Source organism: Acomys minous (genome assembly GCF_964271855.1).
Source record: "Acomys minous genome assembly, chromosome: 3".
NCBI classification, from domain to species: Eukaryota; Metazoa; Chordata; class Mammalia; order Rodentia; family Muridae; genus Acomys; species Acomys minous.
The window spans coordinates 101,753,551-101,777,425 of NC_140485.1; the positions used below are offsets into that span (position 1 = coordinate 101,753,551).

A 23,875-nucleotide genomic window follows, 5' to 3' on the forward strand; every position below is an offset into this window, starting at 1 on the left:
AACAAAAGAATACATCTTAAAATATTTTATTCAAACAATAATGCGGAAGGAATGTCTTTGCCGGGTATAATGGATGTCAAGAGGAGAACAATTCTCTTTTCCTGTCTTGTCCACAGTGAAGGGGGAGGGAGTGGGGGGGTGCAGGGGAAGCCACAAGCACTGGAGTTAACTGTGAACAGAGAGGGATGAGGAACTTGCAAGGGAATAATATATTTCTCTAAGGCTTAACTTCTTTTGATAAAGCTGAAGTTTACACTTCAGCAAGAGGATTATAGTAAGGACTTTTGGCTTGAGTCAGCAGAAAAGGCAGTGAACAAGGAAGGCGGAAGACAGACAAGCGGAGGGAAATAAATAAATAAATGAAAATAAGAATTCTCACAGAAGCAGAGGAAGATGGATGCACTGTTACTAAAGTCACCCATGGTCACTTAAAAAAGGAAGGGGCAATTTAGTAGAATTAGCAAGAATTCACTAAGTAGTCATTTCCTTTTTTGACAATGTTGCTACACCAACAGGGCAGATTTCTGATGGAGAAACCACAGGCTGTTGTTTGCAGCTATATGGGAGGGGCCAGGATTACTTTCCGCTAATCTCTCACCCAGGAGGGTCCTTTTCTGAATCTATAAGGATGCAATGACCCACCACTTGTCTTTCGGCAGGAGATGAAAACACAAGAAGGTAATGTAGGGATGGAAATATTCAGTGAGAGGGCTGGAGAGATGGCTTAGAGGTTAAGAGTACTGGCTGTTCTTCCAGAGGTCCTGAGTTCGAATCCCAGAAACCACATGGTGGCTCACAACCATCTATAATGTGATCTAATGCTCTCTTCTGGCCTGCAAGTGTATATGCAGGCAGAGCAATGTATACTTAATAAAAAAATTTTTTTTAAAGAAAGAAAAAGAAAATACTCAATGAGGATCCATCTGCATTTGTGGTTGCTGCCCCTGTGGCTGCAGCCACCACTGCTGCTCCTGCTGCTGCTGCTGCCCCTAGCCAAGGCTGAAGCCAAGGCAGAGTCTAAGGAATCAGATGGGGATCTGGGATTTGGTCTCTTCGACTAAATCACTTCTCAAAGCAACCAATTCAGCCAGCTTAATTTGAGAAACACGGGAATAAAGGCATACTTCTCTTAAAAAAAAAAAAAGAGAGAGAGAAAATACTCTGGTGAAAATGCTCAGCAAGAGCATTCGTACTCAGTGTGAACTGGAAGTAGAACATGACCAAGAACTTACAGGATGATGTAGGATACAAACTTTCTATTCCATTGGGTGGAACATAAGTAACCATTATGTTCCCAGTGCTGACCATGCAACAAACTGAAAGAACAGGCCGACTTCAACACAACAGAACTCAATAGAATAATATGGAGTGTTAGACACAAGCTGCAGTGAATGTAGGTTGAAGAAAGCCTGTGGTAGCATCAGCTATGAAAATCAATCACTCAGACCAACAACAACAACAAAAAACAACCCAAAACTTCAGTCAACAGAAATACAGAAGTCCATGCCCCATGGCTACTTCAGAACAAAGCCAGCACACAGCTTCCTACTCTGGCTTTTAAATGATCCTTTGGTGCAGTTCTAGGAATCAGGCTTAAGACGGACATCCAGCAAGGGAAAGCTAACAGAGATGGGTGTGGACTCAGACAACCTGAAGCATTTCCCAGCAGAGTCAAGAACAGACACGTTGCTGCTGGAGAATGTGGCTAAGAGTGCATACTACTCTTGCAGAAGAAGACCCAAGTTCAGCTCCGAGTCCCCGTGGTGGGCAGCTCACAACCACTCTACATCCACCTCCAGGTCATTTAGTGTCCTCTTCTGGTCTCTGTGGTCATCTGCATTCACATGCATATACCCATAGGGAGACATACATGTACACGGAATTAAAAATGCAAATAAGTCTTTTTTTTTTAAAGTGTGTGGCTTATGGACCCCAGAAAGCAGAAGTGTGGATCTCTTGAGAGGTACCACGGTGTTCTTTGCAAGTTAGTGTCACCCATAGATTTCCAGAGCATTGCCATCAATCAAAGGCAAATGGGGGCTGGCAAGCACAAGGCAGTGGGTACTACTTCCTTTGAAGAAATTTCAGTCTTGTTTGCATATTATGATCAATGGTCCAAGTCATCCATCAGGTGTGGGGTTCCATAAGAAAGAATGGATTAAAACTCTACACAGAGAAACCCTGTCTAAAAAACAAACAAAAAACAAAAAACAAAAACAAAAACAAAAAACCGGAAAACAAACAACAACAACAACAAAACTCTCTTTAATGATACTGAGGTATTATTAGCGGGGCATCAGTGACTATAAGATGACTTGCTGGGAGGTTCAGCAAGTTAAGGGAGATGTCTTCTCTAACGCCACTTTCCTATTTGAGAAGACAAATGGAAGTGAACTCAGAATTATATACTACAGTTAGGTACTGACACAGTTCACTCTACTAAAACAAATACCTTAGCACGGTACCTGGCATATAGCAAACTTTCAGCAAATACTAGCCATATTGTGTCTTCTGTTGCACGGTATTATAGTGACTTTATTATACAGACCAGATATAGGCTTTGAAGGTGGCTTAGCTTTCTAAGGCCCTCAGTAAATGACAGAGTAAGGATTTGAATATTATGTCACAGCTAGTGCTAGGCTAGCCAGATCCTTCTCTCCCCACAGGGCCCATATCAACACCAGGAAGTTTATGCAAATCAGTGATTTATCCGAGTTAGGATTTTCAAAGACTAACAGTAGTGTTTATTTTCTTTTCCTTTCAAATCTGTGGCGAGGAAGCTCTTCTGATTGCAAAATCTGTACCCTTTCCTAACTGGGTTTGCCTGGAAGCGCCCTCGGGTCTTCAGACCCTCTCAGGATGCACAGCACTTGGTAGCAGAGAGCCTAGCGTGGAGCCCTTTCTGGTGAGCCAGTAAGTAACACACACCCTTGCCATTTCATAGAACCTAGTAGGTTAATTACCTTAACGCTGGGGAAGGAGATCCAGCCGGTCCAAGTTAGACAGCCGAGCTTGAACTGGATGGCTACTTTTCATTGAAAGAATAGACAGAAGTTGGGTGCAAGAGCACGCGCTCTCTCTCTTATACACACACACACACACACACACACACACACACACACACACACACGAGATAAGATAAAGTTTCCCTCGTGAGCTGCAAGCTCCAAAAGATCTGCCCCCAACCCTTTATCTTTGATGATTAAAATCAGTTCAGTTTACAGAGTTCCGAGCGGTAGGATTCCCTGTGTTTTGTTGCTCCACTCTAGGCGACAAATGCTTCGGATTAGGTGATTTTTATCCCTTCTCTTACAGAGTAAAACTGAATTCAGGAAAAGAGGGGGTGGGGGTTGGGGGAAGAGAGGCGACGGGAGTGTAACTATTTTGGAGCCTGGAAAGTGGATTGGGCCCTAGCGTCGGTAGTGGGATTCTTTAAATTCTCAGCTTTCCTCTTCTAGCGCTTTGCAGACACCTCGGCCCCTCCCCCCAAGGCCTCCAGAAGTTATCTTTCCTTTGGGTGTGATTCCAGAGTAGAACCTGAAGCTCACGGGTCACGAGAAACCAGAGCAGTAGAAGCCAAAGCGGCGGGGCTGGGCAGTGTGTGTGGGGCCCCGGCCGAGGCGGCGGGAAGGGCGAACCGAGTGCGGAGTCCAGTACAGGGGCAGCGGAGGAGTGCTCAGGCGGAGGTCGGGATTGGGCCGGGCAGGGGTCCCGTTCTCCCCCTCCCCATCCTCGCCTCCCGGGCTCTGCTGACGTTGCGGCTTCCTCCGCCCCAGGCCGAGCCCTGCCGCGGCCCGCCCTCCGCCGACGGTCTCCGCCCCGTCCTCACGGCCGCCGGAGGCTGCAGCGGCGCATCCCGGGCGCGGCGCCCTGGGCTCGGATGGCGCGGCGCGCACGCTGAGGGCCGGACTCCAGGGGTCCGGAGCCCCGGAGCTCCGCGGGGACGCTGAGAGAGGACGCCCGGGAGGACGGAGCGGTGAGAACCGGGCGGGGATGGGCGCCGCTCTGGGCCACGCGCGAGTCTCCACGGGATGGGTCCCCAGCCAAGCTGCTAGAGCCACGTCCCCCATTGCGCGTCGATTTCTTGTGGACCGAGCACGCCTGGCCGACTAGGATCGCTCCCCAGTCTCCCACTCGGGTGCCCAGCACAGAGCCCCGTGCGACAGGAGCTCAGATCAGGAGCGAGTGGCGGGGACTAGACAGGCACCTCGGGCTCCCCGTTGCCCCGCAAGTTTGGATGGCACTGCCTCCTCTTCCTTTGGTACACCAAATATCGTGTGCACCCTTGCTGGTTTTGCCTGTCGGACCTCGGGGCTGCAGGACTCCAGAAGGCCGGTCCCGAGCCCCCGCCACCCCCACCTCCCCAGCCTCAGGATTCCAGCGCCCCTGCACTCCAACACTCCAGGGTGACTGGGTAACCTCAGCCCAAGGCGGCCAGGGCCGTACGGGGGCCGAGCGAAGGGCGGGCTTGACGCGCGGGCTGGGGCTGGGGAGCGCTGTAAGCGATGCCACATGGGCTCAGAATCTGTCGCGGCTGGATCTTAGCTAACTTTGTGAACTGAGAACTTTCTCATCTCTCCTTTGAGGGAGCAGCCTCCACTTAGGCCAGCTGGCATCCATAGTGAAACCGAATCCCTCGCTTCCAATGCAAGAGGCCAGCCTCATTCACCTGGAATTCTTTAGGTCAGGAATTGACGCGTTGGATTCTAGAAACTTTCTAGTAGATTCTTGAAAACATTTGGTGTTTATTGCTGCTTAAACAACGATATATTAAGGAAGGAAAAAAAACCCTCTTCTAGGAATATTTTCATTATCTTTCACGTTACAGAATTTTCACTTTTGATAATTTCTGTATTCTTCAGTTTTTACATTTAATAAATGATAACATTCATGACGTTTTAAAAAAATTATTTATTTTATTTGTAGTGCTGTTTTGCCTGCATGTGTGTCTGTGAGAGGGTGTCAGATTCTCCGAAACTGGAGTTACAAACAATTGTAAGCCGACATGTGGATGCTGGGAAATGAACTCAGGACCTCTGCAAGAGAAGCCAATGCTTTCTGAGCTATCTCTCCAGTCCTGCATTCATGAAGTTTAAAAAAGATTTATTTAGGCTGGGCATGGTGGCACACGCCTGTAATCCCAGCACTTGGAAGGCAGAGGCAGCGGATCTCTGTGAGTTCAAGGCCAGCCGAGTCCGCAAAGTGAGTCCAGAACAGCCAGGACTACAAGAGAAAACCCTGTCTCGAAAACCCAAACAATAAACAAATAAATAAACGATGTGTCTATCTGGGAGTATGTGCCTGAGAGTACGGGTGCCTGCAGAGGTCAGAAGAGGACATCAGGCCTGCTGGAGTGGGAGCTACAGGCTGATGTGAGCTTCCTAGTGTGGATGCTGGGAACTGAACTCTGGTCCTGTACAAAAGCAGTACCCGTCCCTGACCACTGAGCCATCTTTCCACCCCCTATGAGTTGAAAATTTTGGGATAGGTATTTTGTAGAAGATGTCACACTGTACTATTAGAGAGAACTACAAAATGTAACGTGCATGGGAAAAAAAATAAAGCAGCATCACCCAAGTATTTGCTCACGTGTTACTGTTTTCCTTTAAGGTCCCTGTACAGATGCCCCAGCCCCCTCCTTTTTTTTTTTTTTAAGTGTAGTAAAATCTATTTTAGGAAAGGGAGAAAAAGTTGGACTTAATATGTGAACAACCCTAGTGGCCCCTCCTTGTGGGCTTAGCCCTGTGCCTGTTAGTGGGGGATTGGGCCTAGGTACATGAGAGACAGCCCCAGCTTTCTTAGAGTGCCTCTGGCTGTAGAAAGGGAAAATATATGACTAAGCAACATGGAGAACTTAAGTGTCAGGAGAGTCATTTTACTCTTTGACTAGCGCATGATATCAGTTTCAATAATTAAGGGAAAATGCGGGCCTATAGAGCAATTGTAATATTCGGACCAAAAAGATAGTGAAATCACCTTGTAAAGGATTTGTTGTTGTTGTTGTTGATGGTGGTGGTGGTGGTGGTGGTGGTGGTGGTGGTGGTCTTTTTCAGGCACCTTGACAAGGAGGATGACTTGGCAGCAGGATACAGTAGGCCTTAGCGTGTGGGGTTTTTAGGTTCTGCTCCTGGTCCTGCGGCCTGGACATTGTTTCACAGTTCTTACTTACTCTGAGGTTGATTGGACCCTGAGAGAGAGAGAGAGAGAGAGAGAGAGAGAGAGAGAGAGAGAGAGAGAGAGAGGAAACACATAAGAAGTCAGCTGGGTTTGCGTTGTAGTAAGCGATACCTGTGGGTCTACTTTAGTCTTAAGCAGTAGTTCACACGTAAGCCAGTGCGGCACGTTTCAGTGAGAGAAGTCATGTGTCTGGTGCGGAAGGTTGCAGCACTGGGCTGGAGGGACCCGCAGGTCATCCTGACACGAAGTACGTAACTTCACATAGGTTTCTTACTTTCTCATTATAGAAAACTATTTCAGTCCCAGAGATAGCTTTGAGACCTATGAAAAATCCGTTCTGGAATGAAAACAAAGATCTTTTAAATTTTTTCTTTATATTATTTGTGAGAGAATATTTTGCTGTTTATTTCTTCTTGCCTTGGCTCCTCAGTGTTGCACGAGAGAAACATTAATTCTCAATCTTATGATTTTAACAAGTGGAGAAAAAAGGAGGGGTATAATTTGGGTAAATGCACTGAGAATCTTTGTTTTCAAAACAGTCAAATCAGCAAAAGCGATTGCAGCTTAATTAAAAAAAAATTTTTTTTCCCAGCCATTAGGATGTCCCAGTCCTAACTATGGTGTTTTAACATTCCTAACCCTTCCATTGTCCTACGTTGGTTGTGTTTGTGGCAGGCCTTTGAGGGAGACCAGAGCCTGTGATGGGGCAGCGGATGTTTGTTTCCATTCCTGAGAGGGGCTGGCTGCTTGCTGTTTTGAAGGCAGGGAAAGGTACCTAAGGAGACAACTCTATTGGGGGAAAAACATGTCTGCCACAGGGCAGGCCTGTTCCCATTGCTGTATATCCTGCCCTGGGATTTTCTCATAATTGGAATTGCATTATCTCTTCTTCTTGTGATTTGTAGACTCAAAGGTCTCTGGAGGGCACTCAACTACTAGCAGATGTTTGGAGTTCACAACCCAAATCTGTATACCTGCTGCCGGGGTGGACATGGGAATGAAGCCGGTGTCTAAACCCAGGGTAATCGCAGGAGACATTATCTTCCCATCAAGTCCAGGTGATGAATTAGTGTCAGAGTGGGAAGCACAGGGTAGACTCCCAGGCTCCCGAGACACCGTATGCAGCTGCTTGCTGGTAGCAAGAACTGGAAATGGATGTTTCCAACGTCTTTCTCTACTGTCCTGTTCCATGTGGAAACTCTCTTTTTTTTAAAAAAAAAAAAATCAGACTTGTTTTTCAGAGAAGGTATTTCTATGTGTACGATAAATAAGTGTAGCACACAGGCTGCACTTTGTGGTGTCCAAAGTTCAGTATTATGTGGAAGGGTGATTTGATTAGCTGATTGTGAACTCTTTCAGAAATGGAAGAAAACCAGGAAATATTGGACAGTTCTGGCATTGCTTTTACTCAACTGTCACCTGCAAACTCATAAGCGTTAGTCAGTTGAGGGACTGACAGACAGTCCTGACTGATCAGGCACCTACCTGCATATTGGATGTGTTCAGATGGACCAGCACTCTTGCATTTGCTCAGAGTACCCTAATTCACACTTTAGCCTAGTGGAGCTGGAGCGAGAGACACTGTGCACGCCTTGTCTTCATTTTAGTACAGTGGAAATGCTGAAGGCAAGAGACTCAATCTTTCATCTTATAGGCAACCTGTACCTACCTTAAATTGAACGACGCAAACATAAGTTGCACGCATACTGCTGCGTTGTCCTCTGTAACTCCAAATCCTTAAAGGCATGTTTCCTATAGATCTGCTTTATTATATTTTGTAGTTGCTGCCCATGAAGTGTCAGCTCCCTGAATGCGTGCACAGTTCTCAGGTTTCTGCAACTGTTTACGGATCCCATTTTGTCCTCAAGCCTTCCCCTTCCTCCCCGACCCCATCTCTGCTTGGGAAGGACCTCAGCGCAAGGCCTCTGTGAACGCCTGCGGAGCCCCTGGCTGCTTGCTCAGCTCTCTAAGCAGCCTTGATGAGCTATCAGAAGTGACTCCAGGTTCTTTTCCACACAGCTTCTCAGAGACTGTTAGGGTCAGAGAAGAAAAAGGATGATTTTCAGTTTGGAAAGAGAAGAAAAGATGGTGGGGCCGTCTGTTTATTTCTTGAGTGGAGTCGTCTGTTCAGTTCTTAACTCAAGAATAACAACACTGAATTTTAATGTGTGTTAAGATCATCCCGGGGTTTCCTTCTGTGTGTTTCAGTTCTCTTAGAATCATTTGGAAACACGATCTTGGTAGAAATGATAAAAGAGCAGAACATAGAATATGTACACGTTCTGAAGATAAGCATGGTTCTGTATTTGAGACTATTAGTTGGGTGAGTCGTTATCAGGCGACGAAAAAGATTGCTATAAAAACATGACAAATAAATATACTGTTTAGATGGGTGCTGGGAAATCTGAACACAGGTCCTTAGGCTTGTGTGGATGTTTTACTGACTGAGTTCTCTCAACTGGCCCCCTCATTAGCTTTAATTACACACCCCACATATCAGCCATGGGCTATTTGCGTCTATCAACTTTGTCCTAGACAGGAGTTTGTCACTGAATGTATATGTCTGCAGGCCAAAACAAAACTTTTTGGGGGCTTATTTGTAGAATTAATAAGTGACTGTCCTCTTCAACTATTGTGGAATATACCAGCTAGTCATATTAAAATACCCAGTATTTTACTTAACTGGTATTCACACTCTTTTAGCAAAAATTGAAGACTTGTGTCATGGTGATGATGCTGATGCGGGAGGATTGCCTTGAGTTCCAGGCCTGGGCGTAGAGTGAGCGCCAAGTCTGCCAGGGCTACTATATAGCAAGACCGCTTCCCAAAAGTCAAAACTAGACACAGATTAAAAAAGACTTAAAACAAAACAAAACAAAACAAACAAACAACGCATTGACTAGGCCCCAGCCAATTTAAAGAGCTATCACTGGACTCTTTCTGCTAAGATAGTCACATCATACTCACGTGTCCTAAGGTTGTAAAGTCATCTCCCTGTCCCCACCCCTCCCCCTCGGGCAAGAACAGTAAGTATTTAACACAGACGCTACTAAGTAGTAGATGTGCGATAGACTGTAGCACAGATGGAAGAACATACTCTGTAGGAGAGTTGAACCAGCAGTTCGAAAATCCTAGGAGGACTTTGCGAAGGAGATGTGCTCACCGCTCGTTTGTCTATGCAGGTGATGGTCCTGGGCAGGTGGCCGTCTCGAAGAGGGGGTGTGGGGTGTGTGTGTGTGAGTGGGGGGGGGTTGCTGACAGCTCTAGTGTTAGTGCCGGCTGTATAAATCTTGTGGAAAACCCAGCAGTGTTCAGATAATCTGCCTTTAATACAGTAGAGGTTGTTCCCTTGCAAAATAACTGAGCAGAAATAGTTTACAGAGTTCTCGTCTATGCTCAGGTTTGGAAGAGGGGGGGCACTGCGTTTCCGAAGCTACTTATATCCAGAGGTTGCCAGTGACAAGGACCCCAAGAACTTAAGTCACTGAGGTAGGTCAAAAGCATTCAGTGCCAAGGTTCACTCCAACACACAGACCCGGAGTGGAACCAGGGGCCCTCAGCACAGTGCTGACTGTAAACTGTTCTTGAGGCGCTGGCGGTTTTATTGTTTGAACATATCTGTTAAGCAGCGGGTTTCTAGAATTCCACAAATTCTTGGAAGAACCTTTCTTTTAGCAGTTTAGTGACATCATTCCATGGGGTGTAAAGTAGCCTCCTTTCTCCAGCCCCAGGGACAATCCAGCAGGGGCCAGCTGGCCCTTGGAATCATCTGCTGTATTTCTCTCAAGGGATGGGACGGACCAAGCGGGAAGGAAAGTCTGAAAAGGGAAACTGAACAGCTATTTTTCATCTTCCCCTAGGAAAGAGAAAGGGAAATGGACACAAGGCTGTCCACAGGGGTTTCTGCTGACCACAGCAAGGCTTTCCTGATGTTTTTATCCTTTTGGATGATTTCTTGAGGCCTTTGAATTCTCTGGGAACATTTACATCCTGAAAAGATATGAGGTGTGGTCTCTGGGACTAGGGACATCTGCTCATTTGAACTTGAAAGTTATTGAAAATAAAAATGATTATTTATATGAATGTAATAAAAAGGGTCAGTTTTACTACTTCAAATGAAAGTTGCCACTACATTATTTTTTCTTAGCATTTTTTTACTACAGCCTAGTAGTAATAGGCTGGTTAAATTAACCCTGATTTTATAAGGTTTCTAGAGCCTTCATTCAGGCAGACACTATAGACTATGCTTTATTTTCTTCCTCAAAGAGGCCATTTTTCATATTTAAAAGAATTTAAGTAATGTTTTATTAACAAATATTGACTTGGTAGACACATTGCGTGATTTACCGCCACAGTCAAATTGTCCAACTCACCCATTATTATCATATACCAGAACTTTCTCACATTTCTTGCATTTTTTTTTCAGTTGTTTTTAAAAGTCTTAGCACCAAGCCCCACTGTTCCGTTGACCTTTCATTTATGGCTTCTACTTTTCTCTGCTCCATTTCTATATGGGAGTTTTTGTTTTGTCTTGTCTTTGATGAGTGTTGTGTTTTAACAGATAGGATCTCTAAGCCAGGCATGGTGGTGCACGCCTCTGATCCCAGCACTCTGGAGGCAGAGGCAGGTGGATCACTGTGAGTTCGAGGTCAGCCTGGTCTACAAAGCTAGTAGAGGATAGCCAAGGTTACACAGAAAAACCCCAAACTGGCCTGGAACTTGGTGTGTAGCAGAGAAGGGCCTTGAACTTCTTCTGACCCTCGTGCCCCAGTTCCGGAGTGCACACGCCACCATACCAGGCTTATTTGTACTGCCTCTGGTAGACTCATTGGCGGCAAGGAGAGAAGTCATCTCAGTGGTCTCATGGGCATGTGGGACCTTCACCATTCTCGTGGTCACATTAGGGAGCTTGCCACTGTCAGAATGAGCCTCTGGAAAGTTCCTGTAGAAGGGCTCTTTTAAGCTGGGCGTGGTAGCGCTTGCCTGTATCCCAGCACTCGGAAGGCAAAGGCAGGTGGATCATTGTGAGTTCGAGGCTAGCCTGGTCTACATAGTGAGTCCAGGACAGCCAAGGATACACAGAGAAACCCTGCCTGGAAAAACCAAAAGAAAAAAAAAGAAGACGAAGACGAAGACGAAGAAGAAGAAGAAGAAGAAGAAGAAGAAGAAGAAGAAGAAGAAAGAAAGAAAGAAAGAAAGAAAGCAAGCAAGCAAGAAAGAAAGGCGGGCTCTTTTAAGGCCAGAAGAGGGTGTTCGATCCCCCAGAACTAAAGTTACAATGGCTGTGAACTGACTTGTGGCGCTAGGAGTTTAACCCAGGGCCTCTGGAAAAGCAGCCAGTGCTCTTAACTCCCTCTCAAGACACCATTGAGAGGTTCTTAGAGTAGTGTTTATGATTAAAAGCAAACAAAAACAAAACCCCAATAATACTAGTTTTTAGAAACATTGTGAATTTCCCTTCATATTTAAAAAGATAATTTTTAAAAAATATTGATTCCATGGCTTCCAGGTGGCATTTCTAATGAAGATGTAATTATGTGGAAATCAGCAGTTTTTGTGCATGTCTCTTTTTTTCCCTACAAAAAGTGGGAACTATGCAGTCAGCTGAGTTGAGCTCAGTTTGGGGGACACCGAGGGCTAAAGCAGGTCAGCACTTGCCCTACGTACTACCGTACTTCCGCTGAGTGGCAGAGCCTGTGCTTGCCAGTTTCCCTTTTCCAGGAGGGTCAGTTCCTGGAATCATGGAAGCCCTCCCTCCGTCTCAGTTCAGAGTACCTTCTTTGGGTCTCCCTAGCTTTACTCTTTTTGCCTTTCTCTGTTTATGTCATGTCTTCCAGAACATAAAGCCCCTTTCCAGGAGACTCCAGTACCACTAAGGACTGACCTGTTGACTTTATTTAACTGTCCAGTTATTCCTTTTTAACACACTCATTTGAAATGTCAAGATCTGCCTCTCCCATCCAAGGAAATTACTGTTATGGGGGGGGGGGCACACTGTGATCCATGCGCTAGGTTTTGGTCTGAAGGCTTTTCATCATGGAAGTTTGTGGGTCTAATGTCATTTGCACAGAATTAGTCTATAGATTTCAATGAAAAGTAGCTGGATGGGAGATATAAAAGAACAATTAAGCTTTAACATGGTAAAAGTTTCATCTTTGTAGTTTGAGGTCATTGGATCTCTTCCAGGATCTGTTTGTTGGGGAAAGCTTGTATGGGAGCGTGACTGACTCGCCCTGGAGTGATAAGCTCCGTGGCTGTGGTACAGCTGGGCCAGCAGCTCTGGAAGGAGGTTATAAGGCAGATCCTTCTCTGTGTGTCTGCATCCCTCCCTCCCTCCCGACCCACCCACCCCCAGCCAGTCGGTGAAGCTACTCACTGTTGATTCAGTGACTGCACGCTTTAGAAGCAATGGGTCTGTGTTATTTGGGAAAGAACACTTTGATGTCTAATTTGTCCAGTGCACTTTTGAACTTGGAGGAATCGGATGAAAGACTGTGAGACCTGTGGGATAAGGACATCCATCGGAAGGCCTTAATCCTCAAGCAAGGATCAGCCAGGAACTTTGTGTGTGTGTGTGTGTGTGTGTGTGTGTGTGTGTGTGTGTGTGTGTGTGTGTGTGTGTGTGTGTGTTTGAGGGGATGTCTGGGTGGCAGGAACCGAGCAGGCGTGCAAACTGGATAGACTGTGGATTTTGGCCTTGAGGAATTTAAAGTCTGCTTGGCAGATAATGACTCTGAAGCTTAATGAGGCCATCTGAACACTGAGCTCAACACCAGGGTGACAGGAAGGAGGAGACTTGAGGAGATGACAAGGCAGACGGATAACATCTGCGAAGGGATAAGGAACTGGGCCCGGAAGGGTTTTAATGCAATAAAGGGAGGGGGTAGGACAGCGCTGCAAGCAGATAGGAGAAGGAGCCAAGGGGCAGGAAAAGGAGGGAGCGGAAATGGAATGGCCGAGTTACAACTTGTTATCTCCTGGTTTGTCATTCTCGGTTTCCCCTTCTGCTCATATGCTTCTCAATGTTTCCCGTACATATGGTGTGTGTGTGTGTGTGTGTGTGTGTGTGTGTGTGTGTGTGTGTGTGTGTGTGTCCCCATGTGCACTCCATAGTGTGCATAGAGAGGTCGGAGTGCAGCTTCAGGTGTGGGTCCTTCCCTTACACTTTGTTTGAAGCCATGCCTCTTCTTGGCTCTTTACTACTTCCTGAGCCTGGGGTTCCCTTGTCTCCGACCCACACCGTCTTGCCGCAGGAGCACTGGGAATGTAACCATATGCTCCATGCCTGGCTTTTAATGTGACACAGACTCAGGTCCTCAGACTTGTGCAGCAGGACCTTTGGGCCATTTTCTTAGCCCTGCCACACAGACCTAAAGTCCCCTAGATCCCAGCAGCATGTCCCTGAGTAAGTGAGATCTGCCTCACATTCCTTTGGGAGCCACAGAGGACAATGTGAGGAGGAGAGGTAATTACAGATGTAAAAATACTCAATATGTATATAATTACCCATAAGCGTTTACCAGAGACAGTTAAATCTGTGTGCATTCTTGCTTAACCCCTTGTAAGGCCCAGCCCAGATACCACTTCCTGAGTGTGTCCTTTCTTCCTCATCCCTGCAGAGTGCCAGTCAGTGTCTGTCTCCTGCTTGGCCTGGACCTGCACCACTTTCCACATAGACATAGACAACCATGCCAAAGAGGGCCTTGGGGGGTATAGGCATGCTCCCATTTCCTGAAAGCATCTTGTGCCTGTCTTCTTTTTAGTGTGGCATGCTCTGAGACTTCTTTTTGTTTGAGGTTTAGTTGAGGATAGAGTTCTTAGTTAAGGTTTCTATTGCTGTGATGAAACGCCATGACCAAAAGCAACCCGGGGAGGAAGAAGGTTTATTTCCTCTTGCAGCTTGTAGTCAGTCACCCAGGGAAGTCAGAGCAGGAACTCAAGGCCACACAATCTGGAGGCAGAAGCTGATGCAGAGGCCATGGAAGACTGAAGCTTACTTTACTGGTTTGTACCTCACGGCTTGCTCAGCCTGCTTTCTTACAGCGTCCAGGACCACAAACCCATTGCTCACAGTGAACTAGGCCCTCTACCATCAATTATCAGTCAAGAAAGTGGACTTAGAGGCTTGCCGTACAATTTTTTTGGTGGAATTTTTTTTAATCAAGGTTCCCTTTCTAAGAATGACTCTAGCATGTGTCAATTTGACATAAAACTAGTCAGCACAGATAGTAAGATACATTTGTAGACATCACACCTGAACTGGATACTCTGACACGTCACTGTCCACATTATAGGTGACAGAGGGAGAGCTGAATGCTTCTGGGAAGGGGCAAAATAGGAAGAGTCGGTGGTAAGGCTTTACTTAGGAGATGAATTAGTAGGTCGGTTTGCAGCTGTGCAGTAAGAGAAGTTGCTGCTGGGCGCACAGTGGTGCACACCTGTAATCCCAGCACTCGTGAGAGGAGCAGGCAGATCTCTGTGAGTTTGAAGCCAACTTGGTCTCCAAAGTGAGTACCAGGACATCCATAGCTACACAGAAAAACAGAGAAGGGGGGGGAGGGAGAGAGGGAAGAGGAGAGGAGAGGAGAAGAGAGAAAGAAAGAGAGAGAAAGGGAGGGGGAGAGAGAGGGAGAGAGAGAGAGGGAGGGAGGGAGGGAGGGAGGGAGAGGGAGAGAGAGAGAGAGAGAGAGAGAGAGAGAGAGAGAGAGAGAGAGAGAGAGAGAGAGAGATTCCTGCCTTCCAGTTCCAGCTTATAGTTTAGGATTGAGGTTCCTTAAACAAATTGAAGAAGCTGGAAATATCCTTCAAACAAAAAAGTTCTTATGAAGACTAAGGAGAATATGCAGACAAATGGCAATTTCACATGATGAAAGTGGAAGGGGCCCTTCTAGCATCACTTAGAGAACCAAAGTGTGCCCCCTGGATCCAACTGGCTGGGTCCAGCTTGCTTGTGGATTGGGAGAATGTGACATTGGCCTTTGACTCGAGAAGCAGGACAGGGTATGGGTGTCACTGAAAGAGTCAGTTACTTCCTTCCTAGAGCTGTGTCCATTTGATCGCCTTTCCCACTTCCTCTCCCCACTGAAAAGAGGTGGTTTATCCAACCGTTGCACATTTGAGACAGAACCCGAGGAGAGTCTGAAGAAGGGAGTCTCCTTCAACACAGGCAGAGAGGATTTCATCAGGTTTGATCAAAAGAATTAGCTGGGGGAGCAAGCTGTGAGTAGAGGTGGGGTCTACAGGGGAGCGTGGAAGTTTGGGTAGACGAGTTTACAGAGGAGAATAGACTAAGAGGAACAAACAATGGCGCCGACTTTGTCAGAATAGGATGCTAATGACATTACAGAGGAGGGTTGCCTCGTTATGATGGAGTTACAGACACCAAGGCCACAATGGCTGACCTTGTACACACCCACAGAGACATATGTATTCACCATTTGGCTCTTTCCCGCTCTGAGTTGGACTACTTCTCCTCCTCTTCCCTCTCTGCTCTCTCCTTCTTCTTTTGATCCCCCCTTCTAATTCCTCCTTCTTCTAGCCATAACTTTTTAGTAAGCTCCTGCTGGGAACCTGGCTCATATTATCACTGCGCTGTGGCAGGGGCATGTCAGTCACTGCCTTACAGACAGGGCACCGAGCTGGACCATGTCTGAGGGACACGGACATCCAGGTCACTCATCCACCCTTCTTCTACATTCCTTTGTTGCCTCAAAACTTGTTTCCTGATAGTAACGTAGCTGTAAATATCACAATAACGTTCTTAGCACAATTTAATGGTAGTGAGGATGGATTCTCTAGCTAGCCCTTCCTGAATCTAAACCTTGAGAATAGTAACAGTAATAACACCTCTCTAACAAACCAGTAAATGATGGAAGTTATCACTGGAGATAGAGTGAAAGGGGCTGACTTTAAATTTCAAGTTAGACTAATGTAAATAAAAGCAATTAATGCCAAAAATCATTCAACGGAGAGCCCATTAGAAGGCAACGGGCTGTATTAAACCTCTGCAATGGGTTAAAAAGACCAGAGGAGACTCATGAGAACCCCCTGTAGGATGCAGGGAAACAGGGAACACTATGGAAGTGAACTGTGGTCATGGGCACAGCAGGCTCATTGTTGATAGTGTGAGGAGACATAAGGGTAAAGCCAACCACAAGGCAGCCTGGGGTGGACTCACTGGGACCACTGGGAAGACACTGTATGACTTTAGGAAACTTCGGTGATCATCCCAAGTAACCCTGGAAGTCCCAGCCTTGTGGTTACGTTTTTACCCCGAAATGGTTTGTTTTGATAGTCAAAGATTTTTATTGCTTCTTTCTCTAGAGTTCTATTTAAGTAGCTGTTGAGTTATATAAATAGTTATCTTGGAGTATTTAAAGGCTTACTTCTTGACACACCAATTAAATGTATCTACTCGGTAAATTGTTGCTGAGTGTTTCCTAAACGCTAGCGACTCTGAGGTACACCCCCCCACCCTCACCCTTCACCCCACCCCCACCTCCCACCCCATGATAATCTAATAACAGGTGAAGAAGCCCTGGGAAGGCTTCAGGTGACTGTATTGAGAACAATGGCAGGAGGGAAGAATTAAGCCTTTTTAAAGCTGGTGCCTGTGAAGCATGGGATGGGCCAGGCTGTTACAGCAGTGGTGAAAGTGGGTGGACTTGAAAGAGCCAACAGAATTTGCTGTCAGTGTACTTACGAAAGGGAAGGTGTGAACTGAACTAGAGGGGAGTTTAGCCTGAATTCCTTGCAGAATTGGTTCCCTGCAGAATTGGCTGGAATCGCGGGTGGAGATGGGTGAGATGGGGGCACGGCTGGGAAAGTAGTGCTGTGGATATTGTTTCACAGACGGAGTCTGTGGAATTCGGAGTTTGATTATGATTCCCAGGAGAGTGTTTGCAAAGTGCTTGGGGATTTTGAGATTTAAAGAGCTGTAATCTGATGGAAGGGCCCAGAGGGTTCAGGAGCCTCACAAGGAGATTGATCATCGAGGCGGGTGGATCTGGACTCAGGGGACCTGCACAAACTGTTGCATCAACCAAGGACAATGCTTGCCGTGAACCTAGACCCCCCTGTTCAGATATAACCAATGGACAGCACATTCTCCACAGTTGTGTGGACTACCTCTGATATAAACTCTGGTACCCCCAATTTGATCACTTCCCCTTGGCGGGGGCCCACAACGGGAAGCAGGCTAGCTGGATGAGACCTGATAGGCTGTGGTCATATGGTAGGGAGAGAGGGCCCCTTCAGCCAGAGGTTTAGGGGAGGGGTATAGGGCAGAAGAGGGAGGGAGGGAGGGTGGGAACAGGAAGATACAAGTGAGGGGATAACAATTGGGTTGTGATCTTGCTTCAGCAGCACATATAACATTTTAAAAAAGGGTTAACATTAATAAAAAAGAATTTTAATCTGGGAGACAAAATTGAAAATGAAAACTCAGTGTATGTAAAAATATTTAATATAAAAATGTAACAGAAGAGGCAAATTTATTATTTTATTTTTAAAAAATATTTATTTATTTATTAAATATACAGTGTTCTGCCTGCATATGTGCCTGCCCACCAGAAGAGGGCACCAGATCTCATTATAGATGGTCATCAGCCACCAAGTGGTCGCTGGGAATTGAACTCAGGACCTCTGGATGAGTAGCCAATGCTCTTAACCTCTGAACCATCTCTCCAGCCCCCGAAGCAAATTTATTATTGATAACTATTTGAGGAGTTGGGAGGGAGGATTGCTTGATATGGCTTAGAGGATAAAGGTGCTTGCCTCCAAGCCTGACAGTCTGGGACCCACCCACCTGCCGGAAGGAGAGAACTGACTCTCAGGTTATCCACTGACCTCCACATTCACATTTGGTCTCCTAATAAATAAATAACAAATATGCTTTAAAGATTTTCTAATGACAAAGTATTGGGGCAAGATGCTCAATCCTAATGTAAATAATTCTACCAAAGGGATGAAGGAAGAACACGGCGAGCATTTGGAGGTCCTTACAGCACCATTTGGTTCAGTGGCTCATTTGCTGGACAGTGAAATTTATTATAATCATAGTTTTGTTCAACATAACCAGTAGGTAGAGGCAATTGAGCATACAGAGCATACAGAGCAAATTCCCAGAAAAGCCCAGGACAGGCTTCCAGGTGCTCTCTCCGCTGTAGCACCCTGTGCAGTGTTGCCGGCTGGGGAAGGGCGGGTTCTAACCAGAGTCCTGTCATCTGTGCTGCAACACCTGTATGCTGATCCCAGCTCCCCGGACTCCATCCCTCACCCCACACCCTTGCAGCACAGCTATCTGATCAAACTAGTGTCACTTGAGCACTAAACGTCTACAAAAACCGAACCTTGATATATCAGGGAGAGTAATCCAGGATCCCGGAGCTACCTCCCATGGGCTGTTCACAGGTCTGGAGTCTGGCTTTCCTCCAGATAGTGTGAGCTTTGAGCAGTTAGGGTCCCCGGGGGACTTAACCCTTTCCTGAACAGCCTGATAGGCCATGATGTCGTTGTTGTTGTTGTTGTTGTTGTTGTTGTTAGGGGATAAACTGGCAGATCCCAGAAGAGATGCAGACATCATTTGCATATGTAGCAAAATTCATAAGTGAGTGAACGTAAGAGAGGTTAGATGTGTTTCACAACATTTCCCACGAAAATCTGTCATAGAGGAGGTTATGACTCATTCATACAGTTTTGAGCATTCTAGCTTAGAAGAAGGGAAACCTGCCCTGCACATATGTATGTGCGTGCGTGCGCCATTGACTGGATTCAGGAAAGAGCCCAGAAGATGGGAGTCCAGTCTGGAAGTTGATTAGTCCTGGAATGGAATTGGCATCAGGAACCTTTTTTTTTTTTTTTTTTTGGACAAAGTGGAACAATGTTGAATGTAAAACTGGGTGTAGAAGAAGCTGGTTTCGAATAACCAGAGTGAGAAAGCGTGGTAAGTGAGTTTGTTTTGAATGGAAGATGAATTTAGTTTTAGTTAATGTATGTTCTCATGGACAGATGGTGGAAAATGCATTTCAATTAAATGTGACATCTCTAAAAAAGCAAGTCTCTCTCTCTCTCTCTCTCTCTCTCTCTCTTTGTCCCCCCCCCCTCTGTGTGTGTGTGTGTGTGTGTGTCCTCTCTGAGACAGAATCTCTTTCTATAGCTCTGGCTGGCCTAGAACTCACTACATAGACCAGGCTGGCCTTGAACTCACAGAACTCCTTCTGCCTCTCTTTGTAACTGGGACTTAGGGGCTTGTTCTGTCTAGGTACATACATTTCAGCAATCTTTTTCTATAAGCTGTGATTGGTGAAGTAGCACTAGATTTAAAAACCTCCATTTCCCGTGGATAGATTTAGTTATTAGAATATGAGGCCCCAAAGTTGTCAATGTGCAGTTGAACAGGAAGAACTAACTGTCTTGGAATCAAATGATTTATATTTGCCAAAATATTTGGTTGTTAAGTTCTTGAGGAAACTGAAGATTTTTAGTAAACAGGCACTGTACCTATTTTGGGAGTAAAGCTCTCTGAGTTTTGTGAGTGCTTACTTCCTCGTGGGTCATGGTGCACTTCCTCCATTGTGGCTGACATTAATATTCTCCTAGAGAAGATAATGACTGCTCGTATTCATGAGCCCTTTCTGAATTCTGCACATCCTTTCTTATTGTTGTTGTTTTGTTTGAGAAGGGTTTCTCTGTGTAGCCCCAGCTGTCCTTGAACTCACAGAGATCTGCCTGCGGGCCACGCCCCACCCCGCTCCAAGTGCTGGGATTAAACGTGTACACCAGCATGCCCAGCTCCTGCGCGTACTTTTGGTACTTCAACTATGTCAGCCAATTAAGTCTACCCAGGCACCTTGTGATCTGGTGTAGATGCTGTTATTTTAAACAGGAACATAGCTAAGGATGATGCTAAGTTCAAACCAGCTCTAACTTAGACCCTCAGCCGTTCATGTGTTCTGAGACGGCTTAGAACTTGCTTATGTTAAAACACTTACATGGAATAAGAATTTTATAGATATTAGTTCATTTAATTTCACAACCAGTTTAGGAGTGATAGCCCATTTTATATGGAGTAGGTCTAGATAGGTTGCCTTTAGCAAGCCATGTTGGCCCCGCATGAGGGCTTTCTCAGTCTCTTCTCTACCCTCGTGAATCTGTGGGAGGGAGGAAGTCTTTACTGTAGTTATCCTGAGCATTTCCTGGCTTAATTAAACTAGTATTTGAAACTGTAAGTTTAGCCTTTGGCTTCATTGTCATTGACTTTTCTGCCTGCCCATTATTTTCAGCCCATAACTCACTGATGCGGCTAATACCGAGAAAGGCAGAGCTGCTCGCCCTTTGAACTTTTCTACAAAAATCTTTGGTTGTCACTTACAGAACTTTAAAAAGAAAATAGATTGTGTTTGCTCTTCTGCAGCTAGGAATGATGGGTGAGATAAATAAGTTGCTTTGGATTAAGGGAGAATACCTATTTTTCTTGACTGCTGAACAGGAATGCAAGCACTGCAGATTACAAATCCCAGAAATGCTTATTTCTTTGCTTTTTGTTTGGGGATGGGGTGTATTCACTAGTTTTCTAGTTAGCTGTGACATAGTGCCCGACTACTTGAGGAAGAAAGAAAGGGTTCAATTGGCTCCCAGTCTGGCCAAAGGTGCAGTCACTACGTTATGACTGGGAAGAACATGGTGGCCAGAGAAAGGCACTGACTGTGTAGTTGGAGTGGGGGGCCAGTTAATCACACTGTGTGCACATTTGGGGAGCCGAGAGAGATGGATGCTGGTGCTGAGCTCTCTTTTCTCTTTTTTCCCCCTTTTTGTTCAGTCTGGGCCAGTGGAAGATGCTCAGGACATTCTGGGGAAGCACCTAGGGGCACTCAAGAGTGTGCTTCTCTGTGGTTAGTCAAAATCTATGCAAGCGAGAAGGTTAAGTGTCATAATAGAATTGGCTTTCCTGCTCACTCATGCTCTCAAGGCCTACCACGTAGTTCTGAGTTTAGTAGCCACTTGGTAGGTAGTGGAACAAACTGACTTGTGTAGCGTTTTTATTCCCGTCACAGAAAAGAAGTTGATATCTCAGTTCTGAGTAACAGCTATCGACCCAGTGTGACTTTTTAAAGTTTCAGGATTTACACATCCATTTCATTATGCGCATTCTCAGTTTACTCTGTACGTAATAATCATAACTAAAGTTATAGAAATATTTTTGGCTCCTTCTGTTGCAAGATCACTACTAAGAAAGTCAGTTAAAACTGTACAGTACACCAGTCAGAAGAGACGGGTAAATGAACTAGAATTTACTTCCGGTGTCTCTTGACTTGTCTTGAAATCCCGACAGTTTCACTTTCATTCTTTTTTGTAAGTAAAATTCAATGCCCAGTAGCACCGTGACTGGCTGTATTCGCCTACCTCAGCCTTGATCTCTTTGCCACTGCACAAATGATACAGGTTTTGCTTGCTTCCCACATTTGAAGTGGTAAACCACTCTTTCAAAACTATCTTTAATTTTATTTAATTAGTAATGATTAGTTACTTAATGGATGTGTAAATGGATGTGTGTGTGTGGGGGGGAGAGCACAAACATGAGTGTGCTCATCTGTGTGTGCACATGTAGAAACTAGAGTATCTCTTTCTCTCTTTCCACCTTATTTATTCACTTGTTTGTTTGTACAGATAGTCTCTCTCTGAACCTGGAGCTCACTATTTTGGTTAGACCATCTGGGCAGCGAGCCCTGAGTGCAGAACAAACACTTTTACTCACTGGATTATCATTTCTGCTCCGAGATCTGGATCTTAGTGGGTCTTGGCTTTATAGTCATATTTACTAGCCCTCTTTATACACCTCACTCTTACAGCTTGGTAGCTATGGGCTCACCTTCAGATTTACATTAGACACCATTTCAACATAATTTAGAAGAATTCCTGGCCTCATATAAGAAAGTTGATAGAGAAAAATGGACTTCAAGTTATGGTCTGGAAACACGTGTGGTATCTGTATGAGATGCAACCAGGAGGCAGGGAGAAGAATGCTTTTTAATTGCAAAAAAGGCTGCTCTTAAAACGTAAACTAAAGCATCTCTGTTATGTGATGATGTCGGACACCATTATTACTTTCGGTGTGGTTTTGCTGTGTGGCCTCAGGGTTATAATTACTCCTTCAGTAGCATGTGCAAATTCTAGAGGGTTCCATATGCTGTCATTTTACGTTGTGGGTTTTGTGTGAGAATGGCTTTGGGGGAAAGTTTATTTCATTTTACCCTTAAATAAGGAAATAGTAAGTCTGCATGGTGAAAGGAGCTTTCAATTTTGAAGTTTCTCTTTTTCTGTCTGGTTCTGTCGGCTTCACAGACTGGGGAGCAGGGTCTCGGGATCCTGGGGATGATTATATAGTACCCAAACCATGTTTTCTTAGGATTTGGCATAGGTGAGAGTGAGGGTAGATTTATTTCACTACAAAAATTGACCAGACAGTTAAGGTTTCACTTGATGTTGAGGATTTGCTTTTCAGAAATTATTTTAATTATTCACTTACTAAAACTGAAACTTTAAAAAAAAAAGGAATGAGATCGTTAAAAGTATGTACGTCCCTTTAATTAAATTAAGTGTAAAGGAGTGCACAGGAGATGACAGCGAATGTCCTCCAGACATGTGGAAGGAGGTATTTCCAAGGACTGTGCCCAAAATGGAAGGCAGGAGAATGGGCATCTCTGCCTGGCGTGTGTTACAACTCTCCAGCTGGTCCATCATTGCTGGCCTTAGAGGCTTCGTGGAGATTTATCAAGGGAGGTGGTCTATCATCCTTGGCCTAGAGGCTTATTGGAGATGATGTATCAGGGGTGAGAACTTCGAATAAATGAAAATATGAGCAAGGCAGGGGCTGAGCACTGAACTCAGGTGCCGACGATTCCTTGGAAGAGGCTGTAACTGACAAGACTTTATGCTGATGGTCTGGCTAATTTTACCTCCTGTAAAGATGGACAGGCCAGTGTTAGATGCGGCCAAGTGTTCTAGTCATGAACTAGTTCTTGGGACCACTCATTTCTTTGTGCAGACCAGAGAAGAGCAGCATCCCTGGGCAGAGCATGGTGGCTATGGGTAGCAGGAACTGTGAGCGAATGTACATGCTGTCCATTTCTGTCGTAAAAATTGCCCTCGATGACCAGGAAGGAGTCTGTGAGAGATGCTAGCAGTGCAGCCTCCTTCCATGTGCTTTAAAGATACAGATCTTGACTGGTCAAGGTGGCCAAACCCTAGGCCCTTCTTGTTGGTTTTGTTCTGTTTGGTTCTGTAATTGCCTGGCAGGTATCTTATAATTTTACTTTGTGTCCATTTCCTTTGAATCTAGAAACATTTCCCAAACTGCTAGATAGAGTCTAGAAAGTCAGCATATTCATTTACTTAAGTACATATGTGGAGGTTGATAAAACATTAGGCAATACCTCGTTTCCCAAAACTGTGAGTCAGGAGTACATCCTTCACCAAGAATTGTGATTGGTTGTCACGGAGACAGCAGCTGTCACCACATAATTCGTGTTCCATTTCCATAACATAAATGTGTTACTGGAAAATAGCTTCCCAGCTATACTGTATTTCCCAGCCACTGTAGTATTGTTGAGCCTGTCTTTTGAAAGCATCCAGTAAAAAACATTTACTTTATACACACCAAGAATTACTTGCCTTGGAAAGCAAGTAAACTCAGGGTGTA

The 23,875-nt window shown here is 45.4% G+C and overlaps 1 protein-coding gene across 3 annotated transcripts in view; it reads left to right on the forward strand.

The window, feature by feature from the left end:
- The first annotated feature begins 2,774 nt into the window (after window positions 1-2,774).
- Window positions 2,775-23,875, forward strand: part of DSE (dermatan sulfate epimerase) — a 54,177-nt gene continuing 33,076 nt past the window's right edge. The window contains exon 1 of one of the 3 annotated variants that reach the window (XM_084775373.1): window positions 2,775-2,913. The gene's annotated coding sequence lies outside the window, so the exon portion shown is untranslated. Of the gene's footprint in view, window positions 2,914-3,789; window positions 3,977-15,262; window positions 15,363-23,875 lie in introns of those variants that run through there. The other 2 variants (XM_084775374.1, XM_084775372.1) reach the window with 2 other exon arrangements.